At 38.6% G+C, this 22,774-nt stretch overlaps 1 long non-coding RNA gene across 1 annotated transcript; it reads right to left on the bottom strand.

Annotated features, from left to right (window-relative positions):
• Nucleotides 1-7,489: 7,489 nt before the first annotated feature.
• Nucleotides 7,490-16,744, bottom strand: LOC115511464. The gene is made up of 3 exons (XR_003968072.1): nucleotides 16,654-16,744; nucleotides 15,575-15,580; nucleotides 7,490-7,501 (listed from the first exon to the last, which is right to left on the bottom strand). It is a non-coding gene; the product is annotated as an uncharacterized LOC115511464 (long non-coding RNA).
• Between the last annotated feature and the right edge of the window lie 6,030 nt (nucleotides 16,745-22,774).

Raw genomic sequence — 22,774 nt, forward strand, 5'->3', positions numbered from 1 at the left:
AATATTCTCTGTAATTTTATGCACATTTTGCTGGTCCAGAAGATCCACATTCTATATGCATCCTAGCGTGGTTGCCATTAAAATTTAACAACCTTAATTAATATCTCCACTATCAAAGAACACAAGGCCTTTTTGTGTTTAACACTTAACCACAACCCACCCCTTGCCTCCATACACGTTGTTCTCAAGTATTTTAGTTCCAACATGATTCTCACGCCCAAGTTAGTCATTATCATTAGTTGTATGTTTTATACAGATGATGCCATTTGAAATCACATATATGTCAATTTCTTTGTTCACAAATTTTTGAACACCAGTTTGTTTTTTCAGAGAAATTTCCTAGTAAAACATGTAGTTGACCTTTGAACAATGCAGGGCATACGGGTACTGACCCCCTAAATGCAGTTGAAAATCTGTGTGTAAATTTTGACCACCCAAAAACTTAACTATGGATAGCCTATTGTTGACCAGAAGTCTATCGATAACAGTGGATGAACACATATTTTGTATATTATACGTGTTGTATACTGTATTCTCACAATGAAGTGAGCTAGAGAAAAGAAAATGTTATTAAGAAAATCATAAGAAAGGGAAAATAGATTTACAGTACTGTACTGTATTTCTTGGAAAAAATCCTAGTAAAGTGGACCCATGAAATTTATTTATTATGAAATTTATTGTCAAATTGGTTTCCATACAACACCCAGTGCTCATCCCAACAGGTGACTTCCTCAATACCCATCACCCACCCCCCCCTCCCTCCCACCCCCCATCAACCCTCAGTTTGTTCTCAGTTTTTAGGAGTCTCTTATGTTTTGGCTCCCTCCCTCTCTAACCATTTTTTTTCTTCCCCTCCCCCATTGTCTTCTGTTAAGTTTCTCAGGATCCACATAGGAGTGAAAACATATGGAATCTGTCCTTCTTTGTAGGACTTATTTCACTTAGCATAACACTCTCCAGTTCCATCCATATTGCTACAAAAAGCCATATTTCATTCTTTCTCACTGCCACGTATAATTCCATTGTGTATATAAACCACAATTTCTTTATCCATTCATCAGTTGATGGACATTTAGGCTCTTTCCACAATTTGGCTATTGTTGAAAGTGCTCCTATAAACATTGGGGTACAAGTGCCCTTATGCATCAGTAATCCTGTATACCTTGGGTCAATTCCTAGCAGGGCTAGCTGGGTCATAGGGTAGGTCTATTTTTAATTTTTTGAGGAACCTCCACACTGTTTTCCAGAGTGGCTGCACCAGTTTGCATTCCCACCAACAGTGCAAGAGGGTTCCCGTTTCTCCACATCCTCTCCAGCATCTATAGTCTCCTGTTTTGCTCATTTTAGCTACTCTGACTGGAGTGAGATGGTATCTGAGTGTGGTTTTGATTTGTATTTCCCTAATGAGGAGCAACATTGAGCATCTTTTCATGTGCCTGTTGGCCATCTGGATGTCTTCTTTAGAGAAGTGTCTATCGTGTTTTCTGCCCATTTCTTCACTGGATTATTTGTTTTTCGGATGTAGAGTTTGGTGAGCTCTTTATAGATTTTGGATACTAGCCTTTTGTCCGATATGTCATTTGCAAATATCATTTCCCATTCCATTGGTTGCCTTTTAGTTTTGTTGATTGTTTCCTTTGCAGTGCAGAAGCTTTTTATCTTCATGAGGTCCCAATAGTTCATTTTTGCTTTAAATTCCCTTGCCTTTGGGAATGTGTCAAGTAAGAAATTGCTGCGGCTGAGGTCAGAGAGGTGTTTCCCTGCTTTCTCCTCTAAGGTTTTGATTGTTTCCTGTCTCACATTCAGGTCCTTTATCCATTTTGAGTTTATTTTTGTGAATGGTGTAAGAAAGTGGTCTAGTTTCATCCTGCATGTTGCTGTCCAGTTCTCCCAGCACCATCTGTTAAAGAGACTGTCTTTTTTCCATTGGATATTCTTTCCTGCTTTGTCAAAGATGAGTTGGCCATACTTCTGTGGGTCTAGTTCTGGGGTTTCCATTCTATTCCATTGGTCTATGTGTCTGTTTTTGTGCCAATACCATGCTGTCTTGATGATGACAGCTTTGTAGTAGAGGCTAAAGTCTGAGATTGTGATGCCTCCCGCTTTGGTCTTCTTCTTCAAAATTACTTTGGCTATTCAGGGTCTTTTGTAATTCCATACAAATTTTAGGACTGTTTGTTCTAGCTTCGAGAAGAATGCTGGTGCAATTTTGATTGGGATTGCATTGAATGTGCAGATAGCTTTGGGTCGTATTGACATTTTAACAATATTTATTCTTCCAATCCATGAGCGCGGAATGTTTTTCCATTTCTTCTTCAATTTCCTTCATAAGCTTTCTATAGTTTTCAGCATACAGATCTTTTACATCTTTGGTCAGGTTTATTCCTAGGTATTTTATGCTTCTTGGTGCAATTGTGAATGGGATCAGTTTCTTTATTTGTCTTTCTGTTGCTTCATTATTAGTGTATAAGAATGCAACTGATTTCTGTACATTGATTTTGTATCCTGTGACTTTGCTGAATTCATGTATCAGTTCTAGCAGACTTTTGGTGGAATATATCAGGTTTTCCATGTATAATATCATGTCATCTGCAAAAAGTGAAAGTTTGACTTCATCTTTGCCTATTTTGTTGCCTTTGATTTCCTTTTGTTGTCTGATTGCTGATGCTAGAACTTCCAACACTATGTTAAACAACAGCAGTGAGGGTGGACATCCCTGTCTTGTTCCACACTTCAGGGAGAAAGCTCTCAGTTTTTCCCCATTGAGGATGATATTAGCTGTGGGCTTTTCAGAAATGGCTTTTATGTTGTTTAAATATGTTCCTTCTATCCCGACTTTCTCAAGGGTTTTTACTAAGAAAGGATGCTGAATTTTGTCAAATGCTTTTTCTGCATTGATTGACAGGATCATATGGTTCTTACCTTTTCTTTTATTAATGTGATGTATCACATTGATTGATTTGCAAATGTTGAACCAGCCCTGCATCCCAGGAATGAATCCCACTTGATCATGGTGAATAATTCTTTTTACATGTTGTTGAATTCGATTTGCTAGTATCTTATTGAGAATTTTTGCATCCATATTCATCAGAGATATTGGCCTGTAGTTCTCTTTTTTTACTGGGTCTCTGACTGGTTTAGGGATCAAAGTTATGCTGGCTACATAGAATGAGTCTGGAAGTTTTCCTTCTCCTTTCTATTTTTGGGAATAGCTTGAGAAGGATAGGTATTATCTCTGCTTTAAACGTCTGGTAGAATTCCCCTGGAAAGCCATCTGGTCCTGGACTCTTATTTGTTGGGAGACTTTTGATAACTGATTCAATCTCTTTGCTGGTTATGGGTCTGTTCAAGCTCTCTATTTTTTCCTGTTTGAGTTTTGGAAGTGTGTGGGTGTTTAGGAACTTGTCCATTTCTTCCAGGTTGTCCAGTTTGTTGGCATATAATTTTTCATAGTATTCCCTGACAATTGCTTGTATTTCTGAGGGATTGGTTGTAATAATTCCATTTTCATTCATGATTTTATCTATTTGGGTCATCTCCCTTTTTTTTCTGAGAAGCCTGGCTAGAGGTTTATCAATTTTGTTTATTTTTTCAAAAAACCAACTCTTGGTTTCGTTGATCTGTTCTACAGTTTTTTTAGATTCTATATTGTTTATTTCTGCTCTGATCTTTATTATTTCTCTTCTTCTGCTGGGTTTGGGGTGTCTTTGCTGTTCTGCTTCTAGTTCCTTTAGGTGTGCTGTTAGATTTTGTATTTGGGATTTTTCTTGTTTTTTTGAGATAGGCCTGGATTGCAATGTATTTTCCTCTCAGGACTGCCTTTGCTGCATCCCAAAGCGTTTGGATTGGACCCATGCAATTTAAACCTGTGTTGTTCTGGGTCAGTTGTATTCTTTGATAAAAACTGCATTAAAATTTCCTTAGAGAAACACTTTAATTGTTTCTTTTTAAATTTTTGCTGAGAGGACATTTATTTCATCCTCTTCTTTAATGATAGTTTAGCTGGAATACAGTTTTAGAATGACAATGTCTTTCAGTATTTGGGAGCCGTTTTATTATCTTTTGACAACTATTGTTAGAATTCAAAATTCTACCTTCAATCTAGGAAGTGGAATTTATTTTATTAATTAATTATTCATTGAGATTATTTTGTTTATTAAGTATTACAAGATAAGTTAAATATTTATCGAGACCATGTTAAGTTTGAGTTCATACTAAGTTAATACTACATTTCTGGGCATTCCAAGATGATCCTGATACTGTCTTTACTATTGAGATATCCCCGCAACCAAGTCTCCTAATTAAGATAAACTTAAAACAGATACAATTTATACAGATGGTAAACATGATGGCTGAGGTTTGTGCATTGAGTACAGGTAGATTTTAGAAGCACTTCATTTGGTGGGTGGAAAGAACCAAATAATATTAACTGAAAAACAAATAGGAGAATAGATATTCTGGTGAGAGAAAATTATGTGAGCAAAGCCATGGGTATGTAGAAAATCATATTATATTTGTAGACTATAATATGTTCTCCATGGCTTGGATATAACATTAGAAATAATAGGCATATGATATAAAACTTGTGATACATGTGGGGTCAAGTTACGGGGAGACAAATGCTGAAGACCTTAAAGAAAAAGGAACACATCTGAGAAACATCTAGCTCATAAAATTGTCAGACTTGCTCACTGATGGGGTGTAGCAAGTGAGGGAGCTAGAGGAATCTGGAATGGGTTCTAAGGGTGGCCGAAGCAACTGTGTGAATCTTATAGATGGCATCCTCCAGTCTGGTCAGTTGACGGGAGTTTCATTTTAGTTATATCTCCCACAGTTATATCTCCTAAAGATATATCCTTTGGAAGTGCATCTCCTCAATGATAATAGATGTTCAAATATGTTCATTGAACACACACATTGTGAGAGAGGTTTCTAAACTGAACTTTCTGGTTGGAATACGAATGTTGTTTATTAGACAGTTAACTACCACCCTATAAATTCAAACTGTGAAAACAACAGTGAAGAGATTGTTTATTTGCTGCATCTGGAGGCAATGAGGAATGACATATATGTGTACCCTCATGAGTACAATATCCAAGGAATGACTAAACATAGGACTTACTCTATCATGATAAAACTAAGAAATCAGATCCACTTCCTGACCACAGAGAATTTTTTTCCCATAAAACTTACAACTCACATTCTGGAATTTTTCATAACAAAGCATATTTGATAATGGGAGGTGCGTGTTTAAACACTGTCTAACTAGAAAAGAAAATGGAACAGTATCACGGATAAAAATTGCAATAATCCCTTAAAAAGTCAGGATTTTCATACATATTACCTTATTTGGTCATCATAATAGATCTAAGTGGTAAGTTCAAAGATTTCAGATCCCATTTTACAGACGAGTCAAAGAGATTACGTGACTTACTTCAAATGATTTACAGAGTCTGCAATATATTTCCCAAGTCATGGAGGTAGAAGAGGGTTTGGTACGAGAACTGAAGTCATTCAAATATTTATTTTATTGTGGGAGAGATCTATGATGGTTTCAATGCCTCAGGAAGCCTATTGTGAAAATATGAGAGGGTAGGAATTAGTGGGCTGGGTAAAAATTTTGAGATGAGAAGAGAGAAGTCAGAATAATTGCTGAGAACAATGGAAGGAGAGCCAAGGACGGGTGAAAAGATTGGTTAGTATTGATAAAATAACTAAGGTTACAAATCACAGGAAGGATTAGATGTATAGGAGCTTCACATTAGAGAATGTGTTAGGTTCTCTAGTTTTCAGAAATGGAAATAAAGTTTGTTACTGTTACAGTGAAAGTTCTCCCAAGGTAAGGTCCAAGAACTACAATGCTAGTGTGCTTTTTGGTCTTAAAATCCTAAAAAGTTCTAGAATTATAGCAGAATTTATCAATATGGAGAAGTAGCATGGTACATAACCAAAGGTAATTCTAAGGGTAGGGACACGTAAATTTCAAATCCCAGTGATTATACAGATTATAGTTTATTGAAAATCCAACCAGCAGCAAGGGGCTCTGCTCCACACAGTCGTTCAGAGACACAAGATGATGGGGGGAAGGGGGTGCCATTTTCCACATGTAACTTGCAATGTTACTATGGAAATAAATACCTAGCTGGAAGATGGGGAAAGAGAAAGAATAGAGCATTTACGAGGCTCCGCTGAAAATGATGACATCGCATCCGTGGAACACCACTGGCCAGACTCAGTCGCATGCATGGTCCCACAGAGCAGTTAGAGAGGCTGGGACAACAGTCTAGCTATATGACTCAGAGGAAAAGAAAATGGGTTTGATGAACAAATATGCCACACAGCTCTAATGTGTGTTCGTTAAATAAAAAGTTGTTAGGTACCACAGATGAGGAAGAACAGAAGGTGATATAGCTGAGCAATGTGAAACTCAAGCGAAATAGAAGTGAAAAAGTAAGTTTTAAAACCATCTGTAGCGAACTTGTAGTTTTCCCGCTTATGTGGGAAATAAGCAGAGTATGAGAAAAATATCCCTGAAAGGTAACAAGGTCTTTGCATGGAGAGTGAGATTTCAGGTATTATGGATGGTAAAGGAATTGAAGATGAGGGGTAAGTTTGCAGTGAAGAAAGATCTCTAGATATTTCAGTAAAAGGAGTGAGAGAGGGTTCCGTAGAGTTTGCCCATTTAGTCAACAAGTATGTAGAACTATTTATACTCCAGGTTTTGTGCAAGTGTTTTGGGGGACGTGAGATTGAAGAGTAGAATTTGGAGAAAATTACTCTGAACAGTAAGTGGAACAATGCAAAAGGGGAGAATATAAAGTTGGGGAAAAGGGGGTATTGCGGGTATCAATGAAGGAATGCTTCCAGCTCTGTTGGATGAACTTGAATCAGACCAGTCCTCCACAAGTGATATATATATATGTATATGTATATATTATGTATATACATATACATATATATCATATATACATATGTGTATATATATATGATATATAATATATCATAAATGCATATATCATACATATACGTACATATATATCATATGTATATATATCATATATGATATACATTTATATATAAACTATTTTATAGATATACTATATATACTATACTATATATATTATATATACGATCGTATATAAAATATATTATATACGATCGTATATAATATGTAGTACATACGTTCGTATATAATATATATTATATAATATAATTATATACTATATAATATATATTATATATATGATCGTATACAATACATATAATATATATACTATTTTATAGTTTATATGTATATATAAACTATAGTATATTGTTTATAGCCAGGCACTTGGCAATTCATAGGTTTCAACTAAGACATTAAGAAGCTGAGCAGAGTTCTCAGTGGTCTTATAAGCGCTAAAAAAAGCAAAAATTGGAATTAGGTGTCCCCCAAGAAGGTTAGTTGGGATCTCTGAAAGACTTCACCATGTTAGTAAAGGCAAACAAAAAATACTCCAGTCTTTACAGAGGTTGAAAACTAGCTTCTGGTCAATTTAGTCCCAGGTTGTACTAAGAGTGATCTACATTGATACTAACTGCCTGCGAGAAGGAAAGGTACAGTTTGATATATCCACACAGTGAAATACCAGACAGCAATGAAAGTCTACCAAGTGCCACATGCAGAATCATGGATAAATATCACATACATGTTTTGAAAAAAAAGTCAGGCTCTATGATTCTACTGTAATGCATTCCCAACCTAGCAAAAATCAGTTTTTAGATATCATATAATGGTTTCCTTTGGGAAAGAAGAACTATAGTGACTGCAAAGATATATGACTGAGTCTTCCAGGGCAATGTTAATGTTACATTTCTTTTTTCTGTTTTCTTTTTAGAGAGAGAGACAGAGACAGAGACAGAGACAGAGCGCACATGACTGGGGGAGAAGGACAGAGGGAGACAGAGAGAGAGAGAATCCTAGGCAAGCTCCATACTAAGTGCAGAACCCAATGCATGGCTTGATCCCAAGACAATGGGATCACGACCTGAGCCAAAATCAAGAGTCAGAGGCTCAGCTGACTATGCCACCGAGGCAGCTCTAATGTTACATTTCTTAAGGGAGGTGTTATTACATGGGATATATGCCTTGTAAAAATTCATTGAGCTGCACCATTAGAAATTTTGTGTGTTTTTCTAAATATTCATATGCATATCACCTCTATAAAATTTTTAACATTTGTATTTATGTATATATATTTGTCTTGAATAGGATAGCAACAATTTAAAACAGTTGGTTTATTGGGTACTTTATTAAAATTTTTTTAAACTGTTATTGCTACAGGCTTATTTATGCAATAAAGAATGCATTTTAAAGAGGCTGTTATGAAATCTTCATTCTTTAAAAAGAAAACATTTCTATGAGCCTCTACACACTTTAGGCTGTTAGTATAAAGGCTTTCACTAAAGGAAATTACTATATCTTTTCAAATGTGTATACTTCATCCAGATTTATTCCTGGAAGGAACATAATGATTTAACCTATCCCTAAGATTAGCATGTCTGATAAAACAAATATTAATATCAAGAAAGAGTTATATTAAATTCTGCCAACATTCTCCATCTGTTGAAATTCCTATAATTATTCTGCAATTTCAGTCTAAGGAAGTTAAGTGTGCATTTTATTTTCCTTGGGAAAGCACTGTTAACTAATAAAAAGACCCTGAAAAAAGGTACTAAAAGACAAAAAGAGTAAGAAAAAAAGAAAGACTCGAAATTCTACTAGGACCTAATAACATTCGAGACTTGAAATTTTATACAACTTAATATACTATTGTCATGGATAGTGATCGTTTTTTTTTTATTGGATATCATGGGATGAAAGTTGGATTAATTGCAACATTTGGTTTATAACACATTCTTATCAGTCTACACATAGCTCACTTAAAATAAAGATTAAGATTTAGTTTGTCAGTTATTCATTTTTAGTAATGTGACAGTACTTGCGAAACCACCACCCAAAACCAAATCTACAACCTTTGACGATAACGTACCTCTCACCCCATCCATCAGGTTGACACATCTATTTGCCTGCTGCCCGATCTAAATTTAAGCGTTGTTTCAAATTCTGTGTTCATCACTCCTTTCCTTTCCTTTTTGCAATAATCTTACTGAATCTTCATATAGTTCTTCTTACCTATTGCTGTATAACAAACTATTTTAAAGCCTTCATGGCTTAAAACAAGAATTTATTATTATTATTGTTATTATTATTATTATTAATTATTAATTATTTCCCACTATTCTGTAGGTCAGGAATTTAGACAGGGTACAATTTGCCTCCATGCCATGATATCCCTGGGGTTTCTGCTGAACTAACCCAAATGGTTAGGGGCTGGCCAGAAGTAATCAGGTGATTACTGTCTGTCTCTGGCTAGTTTTGCCTTCTTCAGAGTATATGGGAGACTTAGAGTACACAGACTTCTGTCATGGTGGCTTAGAACTTCAGGAGGACCAAGCCAAAAGCTGTGAGTTCCCTTAAAGGCTAAGCCTACAAATGGCTTAACATCACTCAATTGGCCGGGCCACCAAAACACCGTGTAAGAGAACGGGAAACAGACTCTGATTCTTGACGACAAGAGTGTAAAAAGTTATGCATCGTGTTTCCTCTGCCACACCTTTGCACATGCGTTTTAAATCATTTTGAAATTAAAAAAAAAATCTGGGAATTTTATTGAAATTTTACTGATCTATTTTTGGATAGTTGGTATATTTAAAATATTGTTTTCCTACCCAAGATCATGATCGATCTATTAATTTGTTTAGTAATGATTTTATTATATCTAAAAAAAAACATAGTTTTTTTCTTGTAAACATTCTTCACGGCTTTCAGATTTATTGCTAGTTGTTTCGCACTACTGTTTTATTTACTGTAGTTACTTTTCTCGATATTTCTTGCTTTGTTTTTACATGTATTTATGCAGTTGTCCTAGCAGCATTAAACGTATTTTTAAATATGTTTGGCTTTTGGATAGTAGTTACCTCTTTATTCATTACTTTTTCAGTGCTGCCCTCTCCTTACTTTCTGGGACTCAAATGGAATGGATGTTGTTTTTTTGTTGTTGTTATAGCCTCACAGGGGTCTGAGGTTCTGTTTGTTAGTCTATTTTCTCAGTATTTTGTCTAAATAATTTTTATAGTTCTATCTTCAAATACACGGGCTCTTTCCGCTGTTTTCTTCATTCTCCTCTTCAATTCATCTTTCGAGGTTTTTGTTTAATTTAGGTGACCATATTTTTCAGTTCTAAAATTTCCATTTGATTCTTCTCTATGTCTTTTATTTCTTTACTGGGACTTTTTTTCTTCCCCTTGAGAAAGAGAGAGAGAGGCGGAGAACATGGGTGGCTGAGTCAGTTCAGCATCCAACTTTGGCTAAAGTCGGGATCTCACAGTTCATGGGTTCAAGCCCCGCATTGAGCTCTGTGCTGATGGCTCAGAGCCTGGAGCCTGCTTCGGATTCTGTGTGTCTCTCTCTGTCTGCCCTTCCCCTACTCGTGCTCTGTCTCTCTTTGTCTCAAAAATAAATAAATGTTAAAAAATAAAAGAGAGGGAGAGAGAGAGAGAGAGAGGGAGAGCATGTACTCATCAGGGAGGGGCAGAGAGAGTGGGAGAGAGAGAGAGACTCTTAAGCACACTCCATGCTCAGCACAGAGCTGGATGTGGGACTTGATCCCACAACCCTGGGATCATAACCTGAGCCCAAATCAAGACACACTTAACTGACTGAGCCATCCAGGCACCTCAGCGGGGACTTTCTTTTATTGCTAAGAATCTCTATTATTTTCTTTTGCTTCAAGCATGTTAATAATTGCTTCTTTATGCATCTTTATAATGACTACTTTAAAACCTTCATCAGATCATTCTATAATCTCTGTCATCTCAATGTTGTCATAAATAACGTGGGTTTTATTTTGGGGGGTGGGGGATTTTTTGTTTTGTTTTGTTTTGTCTTAATTCAGCTTGAGATATCTAGGTGCTTCTTATTAAACTTGCACCCTGGGGATATTATGTTTTGAAACTCGATAGTACTTAGGTTTTCTGTTTTACTGGCTTGTTCTCACACCACCCTGACAGGAGAAGGGGGAAACTGCCTCATTACCTCCTAGTACAGGTAGAAATCCACATTCTCTACTTGGGCTTCACTGACACCTAAGAGTGGGCGTGTTTCTCATTACTGTTGGGTAGGAATGGGGGTTCTAGCCTTCCACGAGGTCTCCACTGATACTTCCCTCTCTGGAGGGGTAGGATCACCTTGTTACTGGCCTCTGTCTGGCCTCCATGGACACCTTGATTCAGGAAGGTGGCCTTGTTACTCCGGGGAGGTGTTGAAATCCTTGATTGTCCACTGAGAGTCCTCTGACAACACCCCCTGTGGTGAGTAGGGCGGGACCACCGCCTTCTTGCCACGTAGTAGAATCTAGGCTCTCTACTTCATTCCCACGGAGACCAAGGAAAGGCGGGGCCGTCATGCTTATTACTGTCCGGTGAGAATGAAAGGCCCAGGCTTCCACTAAGCCCAGTCTCACCGCCGCCCCCCTCCCCCCCCTTCCCCAGGATGGTGTTCGGAGGGCTAGGGGCAGCCTCGCAGGTGTTGTTCCTGGTCCTTTGGCTAAAGTAAAAAGACTTTCGTTGGGACTTTTCTGTGCCCATGGACACTTTCAGGTTAATGGCTTCTAGATCCAATCTGGGCGTAAAAGAAAACCCAGCGAACCCACTGCTATATCTTTTCTTGCATCCTGAGATCCTAGAAGTTCTGTTTCCTTTCCACCTTTTAGACCTTTATTATATTTATTATCTATACTCCATATAGGGTTTTTAGTTGTATTTAATAAGGGAAATGAGGAAAAAGTGCATCTACTCCGCCTTCCTGATTCAATGGCTTTTAAAGGATTTTTTCTCTTAAAAAAAAATTTCTTTTTCTTAACGTTTATTCATTATTGAGAGACACAGAGCGTGAGCAGGGAAGGAGGAGAGAGAGAGAGAGAGAGAGAGAGAGAGAGAATCTGAAGCAGGATCCAGGCTCTGAGCTGAAAGCACAGAGCCCGACGCGGGGCTCGAACTCACGAACGTTGAGATCATGGCCTGAGCCGAAGTCGGTTGCCCAACCCACCGAGCCACCCAGGCGCCCCTGGATTTTTTCTCTTTTATCTTAGCTGCTGAATTTTTTACAATAAAGTGTTCATGCCGCTTCACTGGTATCCTTTTAATAGCTAAAGGATCTAATTGTGATGTCATCTCCTTCATGCCTAATATTGGCAATTCCTACTTGCTCTTTATACTTGATGTGTTTTGGTAAACTTTTACCAATTTAGTTTTCCTTTTCAAATAATCAAATTACGGCTTTGTTAATTCCTTGATTAGTTTTCTGTGTGTCACTTCATTTTTCCTTGTTTTTACAACTTTAAATTTAATTTACTTTGATATTTTTTTAAATCATTAACTTTTGGGGCACCTGGGTGGCTCAGTCGGTTAAGCATCTGACTTCGGCTCAGGTCACGATCTCACGGTTCATGGGTTTGAGCCCCACGTCGGGCTCTGTGCTGACAGTTCAGAGTCTGGAGCCTGCTTCGGATTCTGTGTCTCCCTCTCTCTCTCTCTCTGCCCCTCCCCCCCCTCGTGCTCTGTCTCTCTCTCTCTCTCAAAAATAAACACCAAAAATGTAAATCATTAATTTTTAATTATTCAGATAAATTATTGATTTCAAACTTCTAACATAAGCATTGGGAAGCATAAGCATCTATTCCCCAGCATTGTCCAATACATTTCTGTATCATATATTTATGTTTTTCAGTTAAAAATATCTCCAAATTTCAGGGTTTTTATTATTCATTCACGAGATTTCGAGGTGTGCTACTTAATTTCCAAATATCTGGAGCTTTCCGAGATATCACATTTTAATGGAATTCTAACATATTTCTGTGGTGTGCTGGGCAATACTTTGTAATATTTCAACCTCTTGAAATATACGAGACACATTGACCACATATTTTCTGTGGTCATGAACGTAGTATTCTTTATTGATTAGGCTCGACTAGCTGCCTCGTCAATAGTGTTGTTCAAATCTTCTGTAACTGTACTGTTAACATTTTTTCCTGGTTATTCTATCAATGACTGTGGATTTACCTATGTCTCCTTTAATGTTTATCAGTCTCTGTTTCATGTATTTTGAAGTTTTATTACTAGGTGCACAACATTTGAGATGATTATGTCTTCGTGATGAAAATTCCTCTTTATTGCCAGCTGTATTTCTTGTAAAAAAAATCTACTTTTCTCTGATATTTATATAGCCATACTATCTTTTTTATGACTTTTCAGAAACTTTCTGGAAAAATTTCTACATTTTATCTTTGCAATTTACCAATTTATTTTTCTATTCGTTCTATTTTATTCTGCATGTGAACTTTCACATTTTTTACACCTAATATATATTTTTTTTAATTTTTCCCGGTTCTGGTTTTATATTTGGAGTGTCTTCCCTTATACCTATTAATATGTTTATACTTATTAATAGTATGATGTTTGGCTCCTGTCTTCTAGCATTTCTGCTGAGGTTGGAATCTGTAATCCAATATATTGGCTTTGTTTAGAAATGTTTGTATTCTCTAATGTGCTGTTTTGGGGTTTCATTTTTACATGACGCCATTGCTGATTCTAATAAACAATGCATGTGGAGAAGGGCAGCCTATATTGTCAGCTAGAAAAGGTTAGGGGGTGGGGAGTTGATGAATCTGCTACCAGGTTTCTGGGGAAACCTAAGGTACTAGAAAACCAGTCAATTACTCACCCACAGAGAGCTCTCGGGTCAGATCATCACATTTTGTCCCCAGAGAAGCTGCATGAGAAAAACTCCTTAGATGCCACTTCCCTTGTGGGCTTCAAGGGGATGGGGTAAGACAGCCACTGCCAGGGGCTGGTCTCATTTCCCCTGGCTTTCCACGGCACAGGGCTTCTCTCTTGCCCTGATTTCATTCCTGAGCCACCAGGCCTAGTCCCCCCACCCCGCTGCAGGATACAGACAATGCCATGGGTTCAAGACAACGCTGGAAAGCAGCCGGAGAAGTAAAATATCACTTTCTCCTCCACTTTCACCCTCTCAGAGCCTTACCAAACTGCCTGCTATCTTCCAAACTGCCTACAGTCCCACACAGAAGTGTGGGAACGAACCCACCCCCACTCCCACGTTCTCCGGAGGATCCTGCCAGTTCTCCAAAGTTCTTTCTGCGAAAAAGGGCGGCTGTGTCACATTAGTGAGTTGGCTTGAAGTGGCTGGATGTTGTTTTTATGCAAACAAGATATACAGGTAGTCTTTCCTTATTAAATTTACTTAGATCATTCCATTGAGTGGATCTTTCAACACCTCTTTTTAATATAAGGCCTCTTTGTATCAGCCTAGCTTCCTTCCCTCCTCTTTGCGTTTCCATTTTGTGCTTTAAGAGGAAAGCAGAAGTCTAAACCCAAACCCCTCACGTGCTGTCAGCTGTGGGATACTGTTGCACGAAGCTGCTGGGGTTATCTGAGGTCATTTGACCTCAGTAGGTGGGAAATTCACCACTTGAGATGAAAGGATTCAAGTGTAAGTTCTCTTGTGGCATTATCTCCAGTCACAACAAAATAAAAGGGGGCTGGGTTGGGTTCAAAAGGCTGTGTCTGGCAGATAAGCACACAAAAAGTACTCATTAAGAATTAAGAGAATCAAGAATATCATTAAGAATTGCAAATTAAAACAGTGAGAAACTGTTACTACACCCCTATTAGAAGAGCCAGAATGCTGACAATACCAAATGTTGGCAAGGATGGGAAACTACGGGAACTCTCATTCATTGCTGGTGGGAGGGCAAAATGGCGAAGTTTGGAAGAAGGTTTGACATAACACGCTCTTACCATACGAAGCACAAACTGCATTCCTTAATATTTACCCAAAGGAATGAAACCTTACGTTGACACAAAAACATGAACGTGGATGTTTGTACCAGTGTTATTCATAATTACTAAAATTCAAAGCAAGCTTTAGGGAGTGGATGGATAAATAAACTGTGGTACACCCAGAAAATGGAATTTTATGTAGTGCTAAAAAAGAGCTATCAAGTATGAAAACACGAGGAAGAAACTTGAATGCATATTCCTAGGTGAAAAAAGCCTATTTGAGAAAGGTTACATGCTATAAGATTCCAACTATATGAATTCTGGAAAGGGAAAAACTTTGGACACAGTAAAAGGATCAGTGATTGCCAAGGATTGGGGAGGAGGGTACTGAATCCACGACGCAAAGAGGATTTTCAGGGAAGTGAAAATACACCGTATGGTACTATACTGGTGGATACATTCCATTATACATTTGTCCAACCTAGAGAATGTACAATACTACGTTTGAACCCTAAGACAAACGATGGACTTTGAGTGATAATGATGTAAAATGTTAGGTTCATCAACCCTACAGATGCACCACTCCGGAGGGGGATGTCGATGGAGGTGGGGAGACTGTACACATGAGGAGCAGAGAATCTATGGGAAATCCTTTCACTTCCACTCAGTGAACCAAGAACTGCTATAGATATTAAATTATTAAACAAGTTGTGTCTCCTCTGTTTGAACATGGGCATGAACCACAAAGGAACAAGGGAATGATGAGTGTGCATTACAGCTGACCAGATTACCCCAAAGTGCTTTGGCCTCCCCTACAACTGCATGCATATTCTTGTGTATGCTTGATATCCTTATACATTTTTTTTGTTTGCTTATCAACCACTAAGAGAGAAAAAAGATAGCCTCAAGTCTAAATGTTGCTTATTCTTGATTATTTACAAGCTTATTTTTCAATATGGTCTGTAGCTTTAGTTTCTAATACTTAACCTTGTTTTCCTTCTATTCCAATTAAAGCCCTGGGGTTTTATCAAGAGCACCAATGAAATAGCCTATGTTTAGAATTTAATTACAATGCTTTGGATAAGAAGTCGAGATTACTGGAAAACAAATATTTTTAAGTGTTTTTAATCCAATTACTTTTGCCCCTCCTGCATTAACTTACCTGAATAATAAAGATCAACAATGGGAATAAGATACAGGTAGCAAAGAATGGCTGAAATATTCCCATTAAGCCTTTGGTTTTTAACCAGGAGTACCCAGGGGTATTTTTTAAAGTAAGATAGATGATTTCATTGCTCACTTTTGGTCAAGAATCATTATTACATGGTGTTGAGAAAACTGGACAGGTACATGCAAAAAAATGAAACTTGACCACTTTGTTACAGCATACACATATGCATACACACACATACACAAACATGCACACTCAAATATATTAAAGATTTAAATGTAAGAGGTGAAACCATCAAAGTCCTGGAAAAAAAAAAGTAGGCAGTAAGCTCCTTGACATTGAACTTCTAACATTTTTTTGGATCTATCTCCTTGCAAAGTCCAAGAGTAGCAAAAATAAATCAATGGGAATATATTAAGCTAAAAAGCTTTTGCACAGTGAGGGAAACCATCAACACAATGAAAAGGCAGCCTCCTGAATAGGAGAAGATATTTGTCAACGATACAATGAAAGGGAGTTAATATCCAAAATATGTAAAGAATGTATACAATTCAACAAAAAACAAACAGCCCCATTAAAACATGGACAGAAGACATGTACAGACATGTATTCAGCGAAGACATCCACATGGCCAGCAGACACATGAAGAGATGCTCAACATTGCTAATCTTCAGGGAACTGCAAATCAACATGCCAATGAGCTAAAACCTCACAATTGTCAGAATGGCTATTATCCAAAAGACAAGAAATAACAAGTGTCTGTGAGGACGTGGAGAAGAGTAAACTATGGGTGGGAATGTAAATTGGTGCAGCCACTGTGGAGGCCAGGAGGAAGGTTCCTCAAAAACTTAAAAAACAGAACTACCCTATGATCCAGCCATTCCCCTTTGGGCTTTTTATCTGACGAAAATGAAAACGCTGATTTGAAAAGATATGTATATCCCTCTGTTCTTGACAGCATTCTTTACCATAGCCAAGATATGGAAGCAACATAAATGTCTACCCACTGAAGAATGGATAAAGAAGGTATGGCATATATAAATATTACTCATCCATTAAAAAAAAAGAATGAAAACTTGCCATTTGTGACAACGTGGACGACCTAAAGGGTATATGCTAAGTGAAATAAGTCAGACAAAGACAACGTGGACGACCTAAAGGGTATATGCTAAGTGAAATAAGTCAGACAAAGACAACGTGGACGACCTAAAGGGTATATGCTAAGTGAAATAAGTCAAAGACAATGTGGACGACCTAAAGGGTATATGCTAAGTGAAATAAGTCAGACAAAGACAAATACTGTATGCTTTCACATGCACGTGGAATCTAAAAAAACACAGCAGAAGGACGCACAAAAGGAAACAGAAATGGACTCATAGATTCAGAGGACAAAGGGGCAGTTGCCACAGGGGAGAGTAAGTTGGGGTTCAGGTGAAATAGGTGAAGGGGATTAAGAGGTACATACTCCTACTTATAAAATAAATAAGTCAAGGGATTTATGGACAGCATAGGGAATGGCGTCAGTAATAATGACTTCGTATTGTGACAGATGGTAACTAGATCTATCAAGGTGATCATATCATAAAGTATAAACATTTGGAATCACTATGTTGGACACCTGAAACTAATATTTCATGTCAATTGTAATTCAATAAAAAATCATTATACATGAAAACCCCTCTCATTATTGATTTTTAGAAAATGAAAAATGTTATATATAACTTTGTTGTTATTTATTTTACTCCAAGCAGAATTGATGACAGATGCAATCATTACGGGGTAAGAGAGAAAATATTGTGATACTCTCTGTATATATTAGTGAACGTAAAAGATCAATTCAATGAGCCTAGGAGTGGTTCTGTAGAAAGTAAAATAGATTAAGGCTCTCACATAATTAATTGAGATAGAAACATTTATAACTAATGTTTGTGCAGTGATAGAAAATATAAGCAATGTCACTTAGTGTAAAGCCATTGTTTTTTCAGGTATTAAATTCCCTCCATGGAAAATGTACATATGTTATGATGTACACCTGAAAAAGATTCCTGGGGTGCCCGGTTAAGTGTCTGACTCTTGATTTTGGCTAAGGTCATGATCTCATGGTTCGTGAGTTTGAGCCCGGCATCCAGCTCTGCACTCACCGCGTGGAGCCTGCTTAGGATTCTTTGTCTCCCTCTCTCTCCCCTGCTTGCTATCTCTCCCTCTCAAAGTAATGAAATAAACATTAAAAAAATTCCTTTAGGGGTGCCTGGCTGGCTCATTTGGAAGAGCATGCAACCGTTAATCTTAGGGTTGTGATTTTGAGCCCCACGTGGGGTATAGGAATTATTTAAATTAAACTTACAAAAATTCCCTTTAATACCTTAAAACAGATGAAAATGCCTATTTTATTTGCTCAAGGTTGATATGCGATCATAGCTTGAGAAGGTGCTATTACTGGGTTTCTCAATTCATGGTGTGCAGCTCAGTTAAAAATAATTACTCCATGGGGCGCTGGGTGGCTCAGTCAGTTAAGCGTCACACTTCCACTCAGGTCATGATCTCATGGATCGTGGGTTCGAGCCCCGCATGGGGCTCTGTGCTGACAGCTCAGACCCTGGACCCTGCTCGGATTCTGTGTCTCCCTCTCTCTGGGCCTCTTCCCGACTCACACTCTCTCTCTCTCTCAAAAATAAATAATAAAAATGATAAATAAAACTAAAAATAATTACTCCATTACCTTGACAAGTGGTAAAAGTCACTGACAAAAAGGTTGGGCCATGCCCTAACTTGAGTGCATGCATTGTTCCCTGCTGGGGTACCTTTCTCACTGGGTGTGAACAGAAGGGGGCTTGGCACAGGGAGCCAGGAGTCTGTATATACGAAATACCTAGGGCCTACATCAGTGTGAGAGCCCAGGGAAGAGACGTTCCCAGATTTGGTCACGAAAACTTCTTTCAGACTTCAGAGGCAGAAGAGCTGTACTCCTGAGCCACTGACTTTTATTTATTTGGTTGGTTGCTTTGGCTCTGTTTATGTGATTTTTCTTATGCTTCGTGAGTTCGACAATGTATGAAGTCATGATTCATCAGGTTTACTGAGGCTAGGCTGAAGAAAAATCGTTTTATTTATATTGAATGAGCCCCTTTTGTATGTTTTTTTTTCTTTTACAGTCTTGATAAACCACCTATGATTTCAGATTTAAATGGTACCTCCCTGAGAAACTTCTTGTGCCCTCCCTTGATGAACAGTTCCTCTGTGCTCCCTAGTGCTGATGTTTTAACAACTTGCCTCTATTTTAGCAATTATTTTATTTATGCGTTTATTTATGTCAGTCTTTAAAAGCAGGCTTAGGGGGAGCCTGGGTGGCTCAGTCAGTTAGGCGTCCAACCCTTGGTTTTGGCTCAGGTCATGATCTTGAACTGCTCGGGATTCTCTCTCTCTCTCTCTCTCTCTCTCTCTCTCTCTCCTTCTCTCTCTGCCCCCCCGCCCCCGCTCGTGCTCTCTCTCTCAAAATAAATAAATGACCTTAAAACAAAAACAATAATAATAACAAAAGAGGCTGTGAATCCCTGGAAAGCAGGGAAAAGAGTTTATTCTTCCCATTCCCAGTAGCAACATAGTGAATGAGGGTTTTGTAAATGTCTGAATTAAAGAACGACAACAAAAAAACCCATCCAGGTAAGTGCATAACTGCACAATGCATAAATCCAGGATCTTGACGGAAGACCTTTGTAAAACAAAGACTTTTTGAATACGTCCATTTTCTTAATTTTTTTTAAATGTTTATTCGTGTTTTGAGAGACACAGCATGAGTGGGGGAGGGGCAGAGAGAGAGGGAGACACAGAATCTGAAGCAGGCGCCAGGCTCTGAACTGAAAGCATAGAGCAGGGCCTGGGGCTCCAACTCACGGACCATGAGACCATGAGATCATGACCTGACCCAAAATCAGATGCTTAACCAACTGGGCCACCCTGGCGCCCCTGATGACTTGCATTTTCAAGGCTCTATGGTGATCACCAGTCAGGAGAATGGGGACAAAAATCGGAAGTGATTTTCAGAAGGAGTGGGTAGTCAGGGGGCCTAAGATTTGACTGCAACAAGAAATTGACAGCCGTACTCAAATTAAAATAAACAGTAAGCTAAAAACAGACAAAAAGTGAAATTGTAATTGGAAATAAAGTGGAATTTCTATACTTAGTACAGTAATACTAAAGCGCCTTTTGGTGCAAAATAGTTTTGCTGCAAGCAGTGTGGTTGCGTAGAGGGAACTAAACACTTGGATTCAGAATAGTCGGGTTTGAATCCCTATTCCAACACTTACTAGCTGTGTGAGGTAGAGGAAAATCACCTATCGTATCTTGGCTTCTCGTCTGTTAAATGACGACACATGCATTTTCACACCAATTTGTTGAGAGAATGAAACACATACTGGTAGAAATCCTATCGCTTGCTACAAATGTAAACTTTTATGGTTACCCTATGATAGTCTCATTTAACAAATCATCACTGCTGTAATTTCATTGTTTCTAATGGCTTTGTGGACTCAGGTACATGTTGATGTCCCTGAATCATTAATTCGGGATCACTGCCCAGGCCAGCCTCAGATCTAGGCCATTAGAATCGTCAGAATCAAGGATCATTGCACAGGACAGCCTCAGATCTAGGACAGTGTTTGATCTACCCCAGAAGTTCTGCCTGAGATTTAGATTTAATGTAAGAAGGTGGAGACCGGCTGAGGGAAGGCCACCCCAAAATGGGCCCCTGTGACATGAAGATTATTGTGCCGCAGGCAACTGAGACTCTATAAAGCTCACGAGAAACTTGTGCCCCTCTCTTAACTACCTAGGAAAATCTAAATTGGGGGTCTTTCCCAGAATAAGAATTGTTAGCAGAGATCAATTTAATCTGAGTGACCCATCTGTGTGACATCTAGTTACCCAACATCTGCCCTTTTTCTTAATGCCCCGTGAAGTGCATTCCTGTCCTCTGAAGCCCCAGAACCCCTTCTCTTTATTTCAGAGTGGCATTTATACCTCATTTTGCTTGTCTTTGAAATTCCCGTCTGGGTGGATTCCCCGTAGTCACACTCTTAAATTTGATTTCCTCGTGTTAATCTGTCTCGTGTCAATTCGATTCTTAGTCCAGCTAGAAGGACCCTTGAAGGAATTCTTACTCCCTGACACACTTCAGAGGAAGAATAAAACATCAAGAGAAATACAGGCTCACTAATGAACTATGTACAAGTAATAAGTCATTTTGGCTGGATTCCTGCTCAAAGCTGTTTGAAACAGTAGCCCACGCAGAGGGGCCTCATCTCTGACAAATCCAAGGACAGAGGCATACTTTTAGAATCTCTCTTCTGTTTTTATTTTATATTAAAAAAAATTGTTTTTAATGTTTATTTTTTTTAAAGAGACAGAGACAGAGCACGAGCGGCGGTGGGCGGGGGTGGGGGGCAGAAAGAGAGGGAGACACAGAATCCGAAGCAGGCTCCAGGCTCCGAGCCATCAGCACAGAGCCTGATGCGGGGCTTGAACTCGAACCGCGAGATCAGGACCTGAGCCGAAGTCGGACGCTTCACCGACTGAGCCACCCAGGCACCCCATTTATCCATTTTATATTTTCATATGCCTTAACGTGTGTCTTAGAAAACCCTCTTTGGAAATTGGGAAGTTGTGAATTGTTCATTCCATTTCATGGGTGAGGAAATTTAAAGATGCCCAAAGAGTTTAAATTATTGACTAGGTCTAAAAAAAAACCAGTTGTTAGAAGAGCAAGGGGTCTGTCTCTGCTTTTAGCCCTGTTTTCAGGGGGAAAAAATTCTTATTTTCGCCTGTCCATTTCAACTGAATTTTCTCTTGACCTTCCTGGTTCCCCATCTGATGCTCCAGCTCCCACGGGATCTGCTCGGCTCTGCCATTGGCAAAGAAAACAAAAGAAGTCTCTGCCTGGAACTGACTCCTGTAGACTCCATTCCATCGATAGCTACAGCATGTCCCAAAAGACACACACATCTCTGTGAGCTCTTTCACAGCAGTTAAAGAGTTTCGAAAGCCGAATTGATGGCACGCATGGACTTACAGGGAAACGTGCTAGGCGCGAAGCCACAACAGTTGGCCTGTGAATCCGGGGTCTCCACTGTGAGAAATACAAGGATTTCTGCAGTTCCGAGGCTGAGACCATTTCTCCTCAGAAATTACTCAGGAGGAGCCCACTATCTCTATCCCTAGTGTCACCGCCCTGTTTTCTACCTAAGATAGATTTTCGAACTTCCTCGCTCCTTCTCCCATCAGGGTTGTACACGGTGGATTTCAACACTGAAATGATACAGATGGTTAATAAGACGGTTGAGGCAGATGAGTCTAAGAAAGCAATCTCAGACATGTTTTTGTTTGTTTGTTTGTTGTTAAGAAGAAGATAGAACTGATCCTGATTTATGGGGCGCCTGGGTGGCTCAGTGGGGTGAGCATCCGAATTCAGCTCAGGTCATGATCTTGCAGTTGGTGAGTTCAAGGCCCACTTCGGATCCTCTGTCCCACTCTCTCTCTGCCCTGCTCAGAAGTACAGATTAAAACAAAGTCGTAAAAGTCATTATTTGGCTAGAAAATAAGCAAGGATAAAGAGCAATCTCAATATGAATGCATATGTGGAGACCCAGAAATTATCCCCAGCTGCTTCAAACAGAAAAGGAGATATATTAAAATCATATTAGTCTCTTC

This window comes from Lynx canadensis, chromosome B1 (genome assembly GCF_007474595.2).
Source record: "Lynx canadensis isolate LIC74 chromosome B1, mLynCan4.pri.v2, whole genome shotgun sequence".
NCBI classification, from domain to species: Eukaryota; Metazoa; Chordata; class Mammalia; order Carnivora; family Felidae; genus Lynx; species Lynx canadensis.